This window comes from Diadema antillarum, unplaced genomic scaffold, assembly GCF_040938485.1.
Source record: "Diadema antillarum isolate AM-2024a unplaced genomic scaffold, OU_Dant_1.0 seq00001279_RagTag, whole genome shotgun sequence".
Classification (NCBI taxonomy): domain Eukaryota; kingdom Metazoa; phylum Echinodermata; class Echinoidea; order Diadematoida; family Diadematidae; genus Diadema; species Diadema antillarum.
In genome coordinates, this window is record NW_027272059.1 from 900,533 (window position 1) to 916,861 (window position 16,329).

The 16,329-nt window shown below is 37.0% G+C and overlaps 1 protein-coding gene across 3 annotated transcripts in view; it reads left to right on the top strand.

The window, feature by feature from the left end:
- The window catches only part of LOC139745602 (protein dispatched homolog 1-like), a 111,608-nt gene that overhangs the window by 23,955 nt on the left and 71,324 nt on the right, over window positions 1-16,329 (top strand). Inside the window, exon 1 of one of the 3 annotated variants that reach the window (XM_071655994.1) lies at window positions 8,170-8,700. The exons of 1 other annotated variant lie outside the window; for it this stretch is intronic. The gene's annotated coding sequence lies outside the window, so the exon portion shown is untranslated. Of the gene's footprint in view, window positions 1-8,169; window positions 8,701-16,329 lie in introns of those variants that run through there. One more of the 3 variants, XM_071655997.1, reaches the window with a different exon arrangement.

The following is a 16,329-nucleotide window of genomic DNA, read 5'->3' on the forward strand; positions in this document are numbered from 1 at the left end:
ATTCATCCGGGATCAAGAGAACTTTAATGAAACAATTAGTATGATGTTTACATCGTGATAGTGTGTCATGCGTGTGCTGATAAGTGTGAGTTGGGTATAGTCTTGTCAGAACCATTTTCATGTTAAATTTATCAGCAATTATCAGTAATTGTTAGACCTGCAATGATGTAATTAAGTAAAGAGATTATTGTAATCTCATCATTTAATCTGTAATACAATTAGGGAAATTTCTCTTGGAATGCTCTTCAGAACACTGGTATTGCTGCAAAATTTGCTGATTAAAGAAATTTGTACTTGATGCTAATATGGCTTCTGCCCCTGAAGGCTCACTCCAATGCACCAGTCAGTGCTGTGTGCAGTAGTGCATGGAAACCGTATGATCCTAAAGGAGAGCTGGGAACTAGTATTCTCCCATATTATTTTGTAGTATTTTTTTGTCTTCAGCAAAATTAAGAAAACCTTTTTTTTTTAAATGAAAAAATTTGCTTCCAATAAAATCTGATTTACCAGAATATGATGTTTCCCACAAACATATTATCATTATTGCTATCACCTAGTGTGCATCAGTATGGTTTTTGTTCTGCAAGGGTTTTCAACCCTGGAAAAAGTTCTCTATTTGGCTTTGATGTTTTATCATGTGTCCAATGAAATGAAATCATGACTTTTTCCTATGCTTCTGCATCACAAGTTGTACTTCACCATGTGGCTGTTATTGACAAGGAAAGTTGGTTGTTATTTAGTTTTATTTCTGAATCATGTCTGAACAATCAACTGAGGTACAAAGAGTATATGTAGACATACTTACATAACATGAATGAAACAGGATTACTCAAATTTAGCTGTACTGCAGATAAAATGCAAGTTCAGTTCTTCCTGGGGCCCCATGTCCTAAGTGTCTGAAATGAAAGACTAGATAATGTACTCTTTTTTGCTGCATTCATTTTCCATGGAGGCCTCCTGAGATATCTTCTCAAGGGTTAGGACTTTTTCTCTCTCTCCATAATCCATAAGGAAATCCAACACAACAGTCATTCATGTGGTGTTAAGAGATTATCACTGCATGTTTCCTCGTTATCTTGTGAATGCCTGTTGGAATGAATGAAACAATGACAGCATGTAATCAAACACACTTTAACAGCTCTCTTCTCATGCTTTTACTGTGGGGTGTGAGAATATCAAACCGTCTGCCTGTGATAAAGTGTGCAGGAATATTGTGAACAAGTATGAGTGCAAGGTGATGTGATTTTTGTGAATGGTTGTGTGAATGACACCAAACTTGATGTGGAGAAGGGGAAAGTCTTGTTTGTGTAAAATGAGTACATGCTCTTCCGGGTGGGATTGAAACCGTGGAGACGCACAGTAATGCTGACCCTGCCTCTGCATCCTTTGACGTCAGGGAGACGGGCATGCATCTCTTCTTGTCTGAATGAAATATGGAGATGCAACGCCCTCACAAAAATAAGATGTTTTTCTTGAGCACGAATTCCACCCAGTTGATATTCCTTACAGGCCTGAAGGCATGCATAGTGCTGAGTCCTGCTCTTACTGAAATATTCTCTCCGGTCTATGACTCTTTCTTCTTTCACCCTCATCTATTAGGTTACCATGTCTCATGTTGGGATATACAATTCTTTTGCCTTAATCAAATTACAGAGAATGTGTGGTTGACGGATCTATGTGTTTGTTCATCTTGAATCAGCAGTTTAGAAATAACTTCAGGTGCACTTTCTGTAAATAGCAACTTTCTCCTTACTCTACCCCTTGTTGTTTGTGTACCATTTGTATTTTTTATATTTTGTACCCCTATTTTAAGAATTGAAAGTTGTGTGTTTATCTTTATGTACTGTGGGCCTTTCCCCCAAAAGCCTAGGAGGGTTTTATTGGGCCCCCGTGATGAATATTCTTACATAATGAATTGAAACTTCAATGAATGTTGTTTTGTATGTGGAAGTAAAGTGAAATGAAGTAAAATACCCTCTTCAGAAATTGACATTTCGGTGTAGGTCAGAATTGTTTTGTTCTTAGAAATATATCTAAAAAGAATGTACTTTAGAACATTTACTACACACAAGCTGAAAAAAAAGGTGATTCAGAACCAGTTTAAAAATGTTTCCTGCCTCTTGCTGTGTACCAGTACTGAAATTGTAATTTCTTACATTTGGATTTGTTATTTGAATGTCAAAAGAGGGATTGATGTCTTTATAGAGATTGTATGAATGATGCCACATTAAAATGCAAAATCACCAATTTCAAAATACGACTGAATCTACAGAATAGGTTGCTTTGAAGTATAAAGGACTGAAAACTGATATCATAGCAATATGTAAAGCTATTTTGGCTTGATGCATGTCTGTGCAGAAATGTGACTCCATGCATCATAGGTGTTATTTGTTTTTGTTTGTTTGTTTGTTTGTTTGTTTCATTCTATTTGTTTGTAGGGAATTGCTGTCTGGAACTTGGGCTGGGAACCAAAAATGAACATGATTACTAAACCATCTCACACATGGTCAATTCTGACCTGTACTCTTGAACGTTTGTGGTACAGGCTGTATTGATATTTCACAGGTTTAGGGTTTAAAATGTAGCGATGTAACAGATGTTTGTGTGATAACACCTTGGATGTTTGCAACCAAGTAAAAATAACGATCTGTGCTTACATCAGAGCAGCTGGCCTAGCCTGGGACATTTCTCAGCCCTCGGTGGCTGGTTAAAGGACAAGTTCACCTTCATGTACATGTGGGATGAGTGAATGCAGCAATATTATTAGAACACATCAGTGAAAATTTGGGGAAAATCAGACAATCCGTTCACAAGTTATGAATTTTTAAAATGTCTGCTCAGTTACTGCTGGATGAGAAGACTACAGAGCTAGTGTATGACGTCACATGCGTACAACAATATAAGGAAAATATAAAGATATTTTCACATATTTTTTATTTTTTGAAAAAAGTGCACATTTCCTTGACTTGTCACTGGCATATGTTAAGGGTAATATTATTCCCCCCCCCCCCCCCCCCCGCCTTCTGAAAGAGACAAGTCAAGCTTTCTTTTATTATGTGAGAAAAGTGAAAATATGGTGAATTTTCTTTATGTTTCCTTTATATCGTTGTACACATGTGACACCACAAGCCATAGTAGTCTTCTCATCCAGCAGTGACTGAGCAGAAACTTCACAAATTTATAACTTTTGAACAGGTTGTCCAATTTTCCTGAAACTCTAAGTGATGTGTTCTACTAATATTGCTGCATTCACTCAATCCACATGTTTATGAAGGTGAACTTGTCCTTTAATGTAACAAAGCAGAGCTACCCGGCAGTTCTTCTTGTCAAGCTTCTATGTTAATGTGGAAATTCATTTAAAATTTGCAGCTGCATGCACAGGGCTTGCATCAAATACCCAAAATAGGAACTTGATTACTTTCACAGTTTGTGTTTGCCACATTGATGCCAGTGGTGAAAAAAAAAAAAGGATATGTGCTTTGCATGCTGGGAATGTGGTGTGATGATGGGTCAAATGTCATATAAATGTTTACTGAGACTAATAGTGCATTAAATGTGCATCGTTTATTTGGTTGTTATTGTATTGGATTATTAAGAAATGCTAATAGTCATTGATTTTTTTTGAAATGTGATCAAATATTGAAACTAATCTTTAAAAAAATCTTTCCACAATAACAACATCAAGGTAGTGGTTACACCGTAAAATCTCTGGCTTCTTGCGCTGAACTCCCCCCCCCCCCCCCCCCCCCCCGTTAAGTTAATGCAAGCATTTAGCAGAAAAAAGGAATGCATCAGAGAAGAAAATACTGTTCTTAAAGTTCATGTTTATGGCCATTGCAGATTTGGATGCAGGGTAACCTTGAAGCTTGTTTGAGTTTTTCTGTGAGGCTTTTATGTAGATCGACCTCTGGTAAAAACAATCAATGTTCAGATGAGAACTTTTACCACAAGAGATGGAATAGCTGAGAGCAAGTTAAATAGGAACTATTTTCTGTACATTTATCTCATCTTGTAGCATGCTGTATAGAGGTATAATCTAACTGTGACAGTTTTTGTAGGGTTCTCTCTGACAGGATATTGTCTTCCTCTCTGGTAACAACAAGTCACATGCAAATAAATATCGGTGAAGTCAGTCGATATATATGTGAAGTTACATATCAGAAAAGCCTGATCCTGTTACAGTAAAACAAAGTCATTTTGATAAGACATTCCTTACAAATAAAGTGACAGTGCAATAATGAACAAATTTCCTCTAAACTTTTAATAAATGCTGTAAGTCAAATTGTCAGATCTATTGATCGGCAAGTGGGCTGGAGAGGGATCATTAAAGCCAAAATTTGAAAACCCTAGTAAATTTTTCCTCATAATAAATAAACTTTAAACTGTTCTTACTTGTCAATATTTAAAAGCATGTTTGTATACCCCAACTACCTCCACAGAGAAGAAGGGGGGGGGGGGGAGAGGATCAAGAGTGTTGTCTTGCTATTTTCATTTCAAATTCTCCTTAGATTTTATGTATTCTGCTTTTTGACAGAGGTGTAGATATTGTTGATTGCTTGGATTGTGTTAATTCACATTTCCATAATCTATTAAGCAGCACCGAAATCACTATTCCATGTTGTTTTTATGTTTAATAGATAATCGGTGTTTGTATTCCTTCGAACAATTATGTTGCTATTTTAGACTGTCTTATTGTTATAAAGATTTTTATCCTGTCAGGTTCTTTTGAGGCCACCATAGCTATATCAAGCTTACAAAACCTCTCAGATTTACACTATTAGGATTAAGTTCGCTTTTAAAACACTGTCAGATGACACTTCTTTTCTCTGTCAGTTTTGAAATCTGTTTCTTAATAAAGTGAGATGTTGAATTGTTTTCCTATTGCATTATATTTGTCAGGATTTAAAATGTCATTTGAATCTATTCAGCTGAGATGCACATAAGGTGTAGGAGGATAGGATTTAAGCTTAAAAGAGGCAGGTGCATCGCGGATTACTCTGTAAGTATGAACTGTCAAGGTGTATTCATTCTTTCGGGTAAACTCAAAATCGTAAATTGAGTAACTATAGTGAGAGACATGGAATGAACAAAGTCAAACAAAAGGAATAGCAAAAAAGCTATTTAGATCAGATGATGTAAGAAGACGTGGAATTCTGCATATTTTTTTGATGTAATGTAGTCAGAATAATGAGAGCAGATTGGAAACAGAAGGCGTTTTCACATCAGCCCGATAAAAATCCAAGCTCGAGATATTTTCCAATTTCCCAAGTCAGAAAAGAGCGCGCTATTTCGAAACATTGGGCTGATGTGAAAACGCCTAGTGTGGGATTTTTATTTAAATGAGAATAATTGAAGAAACATTACTAAAGCTATTTGCACTTTTTGATGTCTCATGAAGCAAATTATCAGCTCGTAAATTTTTGTTAGTATATGACATGAAAGTGAAGTCCTTCAATGTCTGTGTATATGATCAGCTCTTCTTAGATCCCTTCATGTTTCCATACCGTGCTGGTACTTTTGGGCACACAATTTATCATTATTTTCATCATTTAGTTCAAGTACAGTATACATGTGCAAGTCTTGTGTGAATGTGAATTTTCATGTCATATATAGCCAACATGTGGCTACTATACTTTCAAATACATTGATTTGTCTCTAAAACTGTAAATGAGCTTTAACTGAAAAGTGCCCTGAAATGATACAAAGGTAAAGCGGTGACTTGTTTTCTAAAGATTGAATTTTAGCTAATTGATGTAGATTTTAGTAGAATTTCAGCTACTGGAAATGGAATGGACACCCTTGGGTCTTTAATGAATGCTTTTGTTTTGTGAGAGTTGAAACTGCAATGCAGAATTTTTTAATTGGATATTGAGACCACTTCAGAAGAAAAAAACCACTTTACATATCTCACAATGCAAATACTGTATTGTCAGACAGCATGTCCTGAGAGGCATACGGTAATGCACAGACGCCAGTTCGAAATATGAATGAGCACACTCCAGGTTTGAATGGTTTCAAATTTCTTTGAAATGCTGGAAGGCATTGTGTTCTCATGAATGTCACATTTTAGCTCTGAATTGAATGAATGATATGTTTGTCCAGTGAGTCACTCAGGTATACAAAACCTAAACCATTGTTGACATGGAAATGAAGGTCTTTTGCCTTTGGGGAAATTGATTAATGCATTTTGTTTCTCTGCTACTACAGCTCTTTCGAACAATTAAAATTTTTCTAAGAGATTAAGATATTTATTAGCCAAAAGGTTTTTCACATACACCTTAAAATAACATTAAAAAGAGGGTTTGGGTTTTTTTTTCTTTTGCTGCATGATGCAAAAACTGATAACTCTTGGTCATATAATTTGTCTGAAACAGATAAAATTTTGTGTAAGAGATCAAGCTATTCATCAGTCAGAGACAAGTTCATGAAAATATCATGTTTTTAAAGATTAATCTTTGCTACCTGATGCAAAAACCAATAATTTGGATCTTGTGTGTGAATGGGCCTAATGTTGCATTTCTTCAGGAAAGTGAGTAGGTGTCTCTACAATCCTTACTTGCATAGTCTGATGGGTAAGATGAGCTAGTAACTGTTGACCGTTATAATTCCCAGTAATCTTGGTATCTCACTCCCCTAATCAGCCTTTGTTAACTTACTAATGCAGCTGAAGCCTTTAATTGCTGTCAGGCTCACTTAGCGAGTAGTGTACCGTCCCCGACCCAGGGCCCCAGTTAATGAAATGTAAATAGCTCAACCACAGACTGTTATACCAGTTTGCTCTTTTCAGAGCTATTTTTAGCTCTCAAATGAAACTTTATAAATCTGTCATTGTTTATGCTCTTGTTCTAATTATGTAATCCTGTTGATATAGGAATCATTGAATTGTGTAATTAAAGCATTGTGCATATTCAGTCTGTGCGATGAACTAAACCAAATTTTGATTGTCAGCAGTGTATAGAAACTTGGAGGGGGATAATGGCATGACACTTTGGTTGGGGTGTATAATTTGAAAGATACCATTTTTCCAGAACTTTATTTTTTTTTGTATGCCCTAATGCATGTGAGAACAAATATTCACACATTGTTATATTCAAGGTCTTGAAGCAAAAATGAACTTTGATATCAGAAGCATGTCACATCATTTAGTTTGTAATAATTATGAATGCAATTGTGAAATTAGTATTACAAAATTAAGTGATGAGCATAAGGATATAGAAAATATCCCAGATATTTTAAGAAATAGAAGATGTAGAGGAATTTAGGGAAAAAAAAGGATAGGAGTTATTTCCCTGAAGAGAAAATCCATTTGCAGAGAGCTAGTGAAAAAAAAAAGCACTAGTTCAGCAACAATAGGTGATAAATCCATTGAAAACAGGGTGATTTTGCTTCAACATGCATTTTCCATAGACACTTGCCCGAGTATACTCGGGACTCGTCCTCAATGGGTTAATTATCTCAACATCATGTGTTTTGCCTCTATGTAGGTTCTATTGGTCAGAGGATGTATAGTGCAACAAAGCATTTAATTGTTACCGAGATGACAGAGTAGGGATTTCTGCTGTATGTTTTGATGTTCCTCTTACAGAGCAATGCGCTCTGATAATTAATATCAATTTTTTGTAATGTATTGTTAGCTTGTTTACTGAGTGAAATTAGAAGATAAGAAATAGCATTACACACTTGTATTAGTATGAGAGGAGGAGTGGAAGAAAAGAGAGAGAGAAGGAGAGGTGGAGAGTAAGGAGGGGGAGAGGGGGGAGTTTGGGGGAAAGAGAAGATTGCAAAAAGCAAAGATGGGGAGAAGGAGGAAGGAAAATATTTAATAGGAATGGAGATGAAGGTAAAGTAGAAGAGGAATAATACCAGCATGAGAGGATATGAAACAGACAAAGGAGAAATGAGAAGAAATATTCATCATGGAGACAAGTGTGCTACAATGCTTCTGCTTGTAAAGTTTTGATTGTGTTTGTTTGCAAGCCATTAGCTATGCACGCCCTGTCTCCACGGCCAGCCAATGGTGACAGCCGCGTAAGGGCTCGCAAGGTGCTGGAGTGGAGTGATATGTCAACTCAACGCCAGCTCTAGTTCCCCTCCCCACGATCTCTCTCCTCTTTGGATCCATGTGTTGCTTGCCAGCCAGTGTGCAGTGCGAGAGAGACAGCATTGGTTGAGAGCCCTACACAGCTGAAAATCTATTTGTTTCGCCCACTGGAACCACAGAAGGTCAGGGTAGTACAGGCTTTGTTTCTCACTTGTGGTGTATTTACCTTGTCAGCTGTGACTCAAACCTTGGAGTGCACTGCAGTCTTCTCAGTGTCTTCAAATTAGCACAGATTCGGCACAGTTCTGGAGACACACGTGTGAAGAGAGCAATGTGTGGTATTGGTCCCACCCCTGTGGATTCTGTTGTCAAATGCTGAAGGAGTTAAAACTCGGTGAAATCACGGAGCACACATTTTGCCAGGATGTGATATTGGAAATGATGAGAATGGAGGATTAGGTATCTTCTTCTGTGCCTCTACTTGTTGAGAGAATATATACAGTGGTTGTTCACTTGGCTGAGATTTTCATGGTATATGCTAAGAACGTGCTGATTTTCACATTGTGACATCTTTGATCAGTGGATACCAACTTTTTGCTTGCAAATCAGTCGCTGCTTGTTATCAACGTACGTGCCACTCTTAATATTTCTTAAAGAAGGTTGGTATAGAGATACTGTCTCTTTCTTCACTTGTGTTTTTCTTTTGATATAGTACTTGATATGTTGTCTTCTCTCAGTTATTCTAAAGTGATTAAAATCATATCAATCATATTTGGCCAAGTTTCAGTGTATAACTAGAAGAGCACTCTGAGAGCACAGACCTCTGCCAAGCAGCTACCTTCCACCGATGATCTTGCTCTTCCATAGTGATCAGTGATTTCCACCCATACGTATGCATGCTGAAAAATCGCCCGATTTCCCAATATAGAGGTCTTTGTTACGTCATAAACCCTATACTGCGTGGTGCGCCTTACCCTAGCAGAAACTAGAGCACGCACTTAATAGTGAGCATATGCAAACCTAAAAAATGCGCAGCTTAATACTTTCATGTTCATTGACCCTACCTGCCGAAATATCGAAAATCCTTCATAAAATCCATAAAAGTTTCTGGATCACTACCTAAATCTAATCATTTGTTCCTTGTGTCATTCTCAACCTTTCCTGCAAGTTTCATCTAAATCCATTCCCAACTTTTTGAGTTATTTTGCATATATGCATACGGACAAACAAACGGTAACGAAAACATAACCTCCTCCCTTGGCGGAGGTAAAGAGAACAAAATATGCTAACTGGTGTAGTATCTCCACTATGACAACAAACAGTGCAATTTCCATGTATCATACCATGATCAGCAGAAATATGTGGTGTTACCAACATACGACCCAAACAGTGTCCCTCTATATTCATAATGCTCAACTGCAGACACCAATCAAGATTTATATCATTTGGGTGTCAAAAGTGAACCGTAATTAGCAGAGACTGTCAAATTTTCTGGGCCCTGTTTCATAAAGCTGTTCGTACAGTTACGAACAACTTACTAGTGACTGGTGATCAGTTCTGATGTGCTACACTTATTAGAATTTCCATAATTCAGCACAAGAATTGATCACCAGTCGCTCGTAAGTCGTTCATAACTTTACGAACAGCTTTATGAAATAACAACCCCCCCATTCTGACTCATTTCTGCTGGAACATGATAAGTAGGTCTAATGTTACGAATCTCTAAATGGTGTTATAGCTACAGGTTGATGAAATCATATCTAAAGTTTTCAAGTGGTGGTTCCACTGGCCAACCTTGCTCATAGACGTACAGTATATAGGCCTGTGTAGCTGTGTGGTACACCAAAACCTGTATGCAACTGATTGACAAATTGTCCTACATCAATGAAATTTCATGAATATGAAAAAACCTGCATGGTTAAATCGTTTTGTTATGATGTGCATCATTTCAGTTTGTCTCACGAGAGCGAAGTACTAGTAAGCTGTCTGGAGGAGAGGTCTCGATGCAGCTGTCAGAGCAATTTTATGCATCTTTGAGCACATAATAAAATGAGATGAATGTGGGGGCAGCTGGGGGTACAGTCATGCGGAAAACCTTTGGAAATTACCAGTGTTGGAGCTTTTAATTGTGTATCTACATCGTATAAATTTTCCCACAAAGGCTCAGCAAAGTGTTGGAAAAACATTACCTGTGTATGAGTTTTGTTGGTTAAAGTTCTTTTGTTAAAATAAGCCAATGGAAAACTGTGTAAGCACTATGCTGAAACGTTTTGCCATTTTGAGCAGGAGAATGCAATGGAAAGGCATTATAGTCAACCATTATTACCTCGTAAAAACCTAGGCGTTTTCACATCGGCTAATTTATGAAATAGCGCACTATTTTCAGAATCTCAAGCTTGAACCCGATGATGAAAAAGCCCACTATTTGATAGCATGAATTCAAATTAGTGCACTAATTTGAAAGCTAACCCCAAAAAAATTTCTTGACCCAAACCTGGGAAATTTCCAAAATGGCTGGATGATTTACAAACTAGCATAATTTGAATTTGCCTCTCTGATGCATCCCATCATGCCTGTCTCAAGTGACTCGATTTATTGAGGCAACGTGTACACAAATCGCGGGTAATTTTTTTGAAGGCATGCGCTCTACTGATGCTGTTTGCTCATGCTCAGCAATATGATTAGCTAAAAAAAAAGAATTGGGGCTAATTCTCTTCAGGTTGGTGTGAATAGGAAATAATATAGTGCACTAATTTGCGATTGCAAAAAAATTTGTGAGCTTTAATTTTCATTGAGTTGATGTGAAAACGCGTATTGGCTGTCTAGATATGTCAAAGCTCTAATATGAGGGACAAAAACAGATATCTTGTGACACAAATGATAATGTGCCATCGTAACTATATTTCTTACCCGTGTACACAACTTTATATCAGAGCATGTCAGATTAGTTTGAAGTCTCTCTCTGTTAAGCAGTAGCTGTTACAAAAATTGTTTGATAGTCACATATCTATGAAGTATCACTTGAGTCACTTAAATACCAGATTAAAAATGATACTTGCATATACGGAAGTGGTTTGCATCTCAACAACTATTCACAAGATAAATCTTCTTAGATTGAGGTTTATCATCTCTGCAGAAGATTTCTACATGTGAAACAAAAATATATGGGAGTAGAAGACACAGATATGAGCATATACCCAAATAGAAAACACATTTAGACTTGAATGACCATATGGGCCGTTCACCCAGGAAAGTGCAATGACCTGGTTTGAGGGGAGCATCTTTTTTTGCTTTAAATCATGCTAGTAACGACTTTATAGCAACAACAAATCGATTAGTTCAGCATCAACTTGTATGATGAATGTACATTGTACTTCTGAACTGATATGTAAATATTCCATTATAAAATCATTTTCTGCTTTGAGTAAAATTTGAGCTCCTGATGTGCATGTGTAGATAGAAGAGATACATGTAGGTATATATATAAATAGTAGATAGATAAATAGATAGATAGATAGATAGATAGATAGTAGAGATAGAAATATATCTAGAGAGAATGTGAAGACGGGAGAGAAGAGGGAGAGATGGAGAGAGAGGAAGTGTAAAGAAAAAGCTGATGTACTCCCGTTCTCAGGAGGTTGTGATTTCACCTCTGCTGGCATCCTGTATGGAAGGGGGGAATTCATGAATGGAAATTCTATTCAAGTATGGAGATTGAATCAACAAATGAAAGGCACGAGAATGGAAACGTGTACTTCCCGGGTGCTGATATTGACTGAGTGTAGCGTTTAGACGTGGCAATTTAGTTCTCACTTCCCCGACATCTCAAACCCTTTACATACAGTCGTGAGGCCTACAGGACTTTCTCAGTGCTGCGTAGAAACACTCCATGAAAGAAGATACTCCCTTTCCTTTGTCCTCTCAGTTTTCACCATGTTTCCACCAATTGTGATGTCACAATGACACATGACAAATATTAGCTCTGGATTACTTCTGGGAAATAACAACGTTCCTTGACAGCTTCACCCCCCCCCCCCCCCCCCCCTATGTTTATAACCGCTTTCAGTTCCTTGAAGATTAAACATTGATTTTTTTTTTTTTTTGTTAACACAGTTTGGCACTATTATCATGAGAGTGATATGGAGTACAATACTCGTGTACTTTATCAGTCCCATTCAAAAACACTCAAAATCAATGGCTTTTGAAATCCAATTTTTATAGTGCAATGCAAAAAAAAATGTAGATTCTTGCACTTGACCAAAAAATTGGTCCAGCTTGATTTGAAAAAAAAAACAACAATAAAAAATTCATGCAATGAATTGGCCATTGTGACATTTGCAAACAGCCTGTGAATAAACCCTCAATGTTTTTAATCCTGGGGGGCATTTCATGACGCGTTTTGGTTGGATATTTTTCTGACAAACTGTTACAAGCTACTGAAATCCTTGCATCTGATTGGCTGAGAGCAAATTGGTCTTACAACTCTGTCGGACAAAATGCTTCATGAAATGCCCCCCAGGGGCTGTACTGCACCGAGCCAGGATCATGGTCAGTCTGGAAATTCAAAGCATCTCATTTCCAGTTGAGTGATTTTTTTTGGCTATGTGTGAACGTTGGCAAATTAGATAGATTTTTTGTATCACGATGCAAAAATTGATAAATCCTTTGTGTGAGTGCAGGTTATGAGTTGTCTATTAAATTCACAATCAGGTGATTTTGTGGGACCCAACTCTACATTTAGGTTTTATAGATATGGGCTTCCACCTGCAAGATAACTAACAGTGGGAATATTTGTCAAATATCTGTTAAATATCTTCCATTTTCAATTTGATAATGTTGTGGACAGGGAAGTTCATATCTCTTTACTGCTTTGCCACATCAGTTATGGCTTTAGATCAAACCATGATAGAGCAGAAAATTGTGATGTATATTTTTCTTGTATCTGATTTTAAGTCTTCCTTCTATGTATTATATTATTATATTATATTGTATTTTTCTTGCATCCTACAAGAGTTTGCAGTTTTTTTTTTTCCCAAGTATGGTATTTACTTTATAGTACACTCCAAACAGTGTTGGAGAAAATGTGACTTATCAATGGAGAAATTATATTTTATATTCAGGCTGAAGATGAGGTACATTTAGGCTGTAGGAGGGTTAAGGAAGTGACAATGAATTAATATTTCGTTTGGAGGAAGAGATCCAGAGAGCTTTCCTCCTAGATTACAATTTCATGCAATATTGCATGAAGCTAATCCTTGAAGCCAATCCAATGAGGGATAGAAAGCCAAGCATCCCTCACCATCCTCCCTGGGAAGAGCCTTGCTCGGGGCCCCTGACGTGTGGCTTGAATCTTGACGTTTGCACAGTCAATTCGCCGCGCTCTGCCTTCTGCGGCAATCAAACCTTTTTAGAAGTTTGCCAGCACAGTCAAGCGAGCAAGATTGTATACATGTGTCCTAGATGTTTGATGAATGTGTACGTGCAGCCTTTGAACGCTAGTCCATGAGCCTGGCTTTCATTGCATGCCACAGAACTCCTTGATACGCCTGGCCATGGTAATTGAAGGAAAAATAGCTCTAGTAAAAGTCAATAATTTGAGAGTCCACGGACTGACTCTATTCATTACCATTCACTGCTTTCTTACTAGCTGTGTGCCGTGGGAAGCATGACACGAGTTGCAATTGCTCCAGAGGCATTTATTAGATTTCTCCCTAGCGTTTCTCAGCAGACGTACACACCAGAACTTACACTGGCATCATGCTGTCATGATCTATGGCAAATGAAGTGAGTAGTGGAGAGAGAAGGAGAGGAGTCAAATCATTAGTAGACTCATAATGACAGTAACTCACCAAAATGTTCACTGCCATAGCAACAGTAAAGCAACTTTAAAGGGGTAACATAGCAACAGTCAAGCAACTTTAAAGGGACACTCTAGTCATGTTCAAATTTATGACTGATGAGACAAGTGAAATCAAACAACCAGAGCAGTGAAACGTTTTGTAAGATTGGACTTCAAAGTGAGAAAGTCATGGAATTGTACAGTTTCCTAAGTTTTTACAAGTCAGTGACAGTGGCAATTATGTCATCGCAAGACAAAGCTTCCTTTGGTTTGTAAATATGTCATAGATTATGCGATCAGAATGTGAAGTCATCACAAAATATTTCATCATGAGGACATAATTCTTCTCTTCTCGAACTGAGGTTAAACAAGGAAAATTTGAAAGAAAAAAAAAATGTGTGAATGGAAATGGGAGACTTGTTAGGCCATGATATAAGTATCTTATATCCTTTGCATTTATAACTTTTACCAATATCACTTTTCTGGAAAAAACATGTGAATCTGTGAAAATCCATAACCCATATATTTACTAAATTATTTCAACAAAACTTTCACCGTTGTCATTTTGATTTCCCTACTTATTCATGTCATCTTGAACAAGAAGTAGTTTTTCTCCTCAAGTTTGTTTGTTTTTGTTTTTGTCTTTTTTTGCCATTGTCATTTCAATATATTGAAAATCTTTTTAATGCCATGGGAAATCCTGTCGGGAAAAAAAAAATGGCACCACCCTATTCATTCATTCAATTATTTTTTCCCCCATAATTTCCTACAGAAATTTCCTGCAGAAGTATTGTACAGAAGTTGAATGCATTTATGACATCCAAATGTATAATAAAGGAAATGTATAAGTTTGCAAAGTATTGAAAGTGTATGGATAATGCTAAAAAGCACTGTTTAACACCTAAGACATATCAAAAGAGTTAAGGGTTGCTATCGGTTAATATGCAATCATATCTATTAGACCAAGTTAGGTGATTTATTCCATTGATGAAATTAGAAAGTTTGCATATCAAATTAAACAGTTATACATAATTATACATTTTGACAAATTTTTCATCCCATTTGTGCCTCAATGCTCATGTGATGATTGAAGTGTGATATGAATGTATTGCCATCAGAATGATTGAATGTAAATTTTGTATCATTGCATGCATACAACTTTGTATGTGTGTGTGTGTGTGTGTGTGTGTGTGTGTGCATGTCTTTGTATGTTGAAATGGTGATAACATGAATATCTTATATAATTGGCCCAACTTCTAATCCAAAACTGGCATGCTGTGCATATCGTCAAGAAATGTGCAAAGATTTCCTAAAGTCCAGACTGTGTGATGGAGAGAGAGAGAGGAATTCGCACATAATGAGCTTCACTGCTACCTGATTATCGCTATAGGGCATGTAGTCTCTTGTATAATTCTCATCTTAGTGTGGCTTGGCTGAACACTCTAATATCAAAATGCTGCATCCCCATTTTGCATGACAAGACGAAGGATCAGTATGTCTGAAAGAGTCTGAAAGTGATGTATGCAGCGTGCCTCCGATTCATGTTGATAGTGAACGGATTTAGAGGCCCTTCTTGGATATATACTTTCCATTCGATCCGACCAGAGATCGTATTTTCCCCTGTTGAATCGCAAGCCCACCCACTCCCCTCCTCCCTTTCAACCATTGATAGTCTCACAGTGTTCCTGTAGGTGGATGTGGGAGTATCCTAGCTTTCTTTTATCCTTGCATTTTACCTTAAATTTAAGATATTTGTTATTAAGCAGCTCATTCTCTGTCATGTTCTAAGTTTTAAAAATGATTTCTCTCTTTTGCACTTTACTGTGTAGGTATTGAAAAAGTGGCTTATTCTAGATTAAAATGACAATTTGTGTAGTCAATATAAAATTCTTATTTATCTTATAGATTTGATATAGCCAATATCTGAAAATAGACTTTGCAAGAAACTGTGGGTCAAAAGAAAATGTGACAAAAAATGTATTAGGAAAACATTAGCCTTAGTCAGTCCCCCCCCCCCCCCCAAAAAAAAAAAAGGGGGGGAGTAAATTATGTTTTATTGGAGTAACAGGCCACTGAAAAATACTGTAAAACCTTTAAAAAAATAATATTTGTGGCATGAAATTTTTATGAATTAGAGTCAACCCCCTTTTTCATGGCATGAAATTTTCGCAAATTGCCACTGGCATTCAATGCATGAGTGAATAGACAAGAACTTTCATGTACACTCTAATTTTGTGAGTCCTGGCTCCTCTCAAAATTAGGGAAAATTTTCATGCACATGTCAATATTTGGTTTTACTTAATTTACAGTGGCGATGAAGGGCAATTTTGTTTTTTGTTGTCTTTTTAGTTGTTTTTTTTTTTGTGGAGCATGTATTCACTGCATGGACTTCATTGAGCAAGATACACAGCAATATGGGCGTGGGTAACATCCAAACAAGCAGGAATAG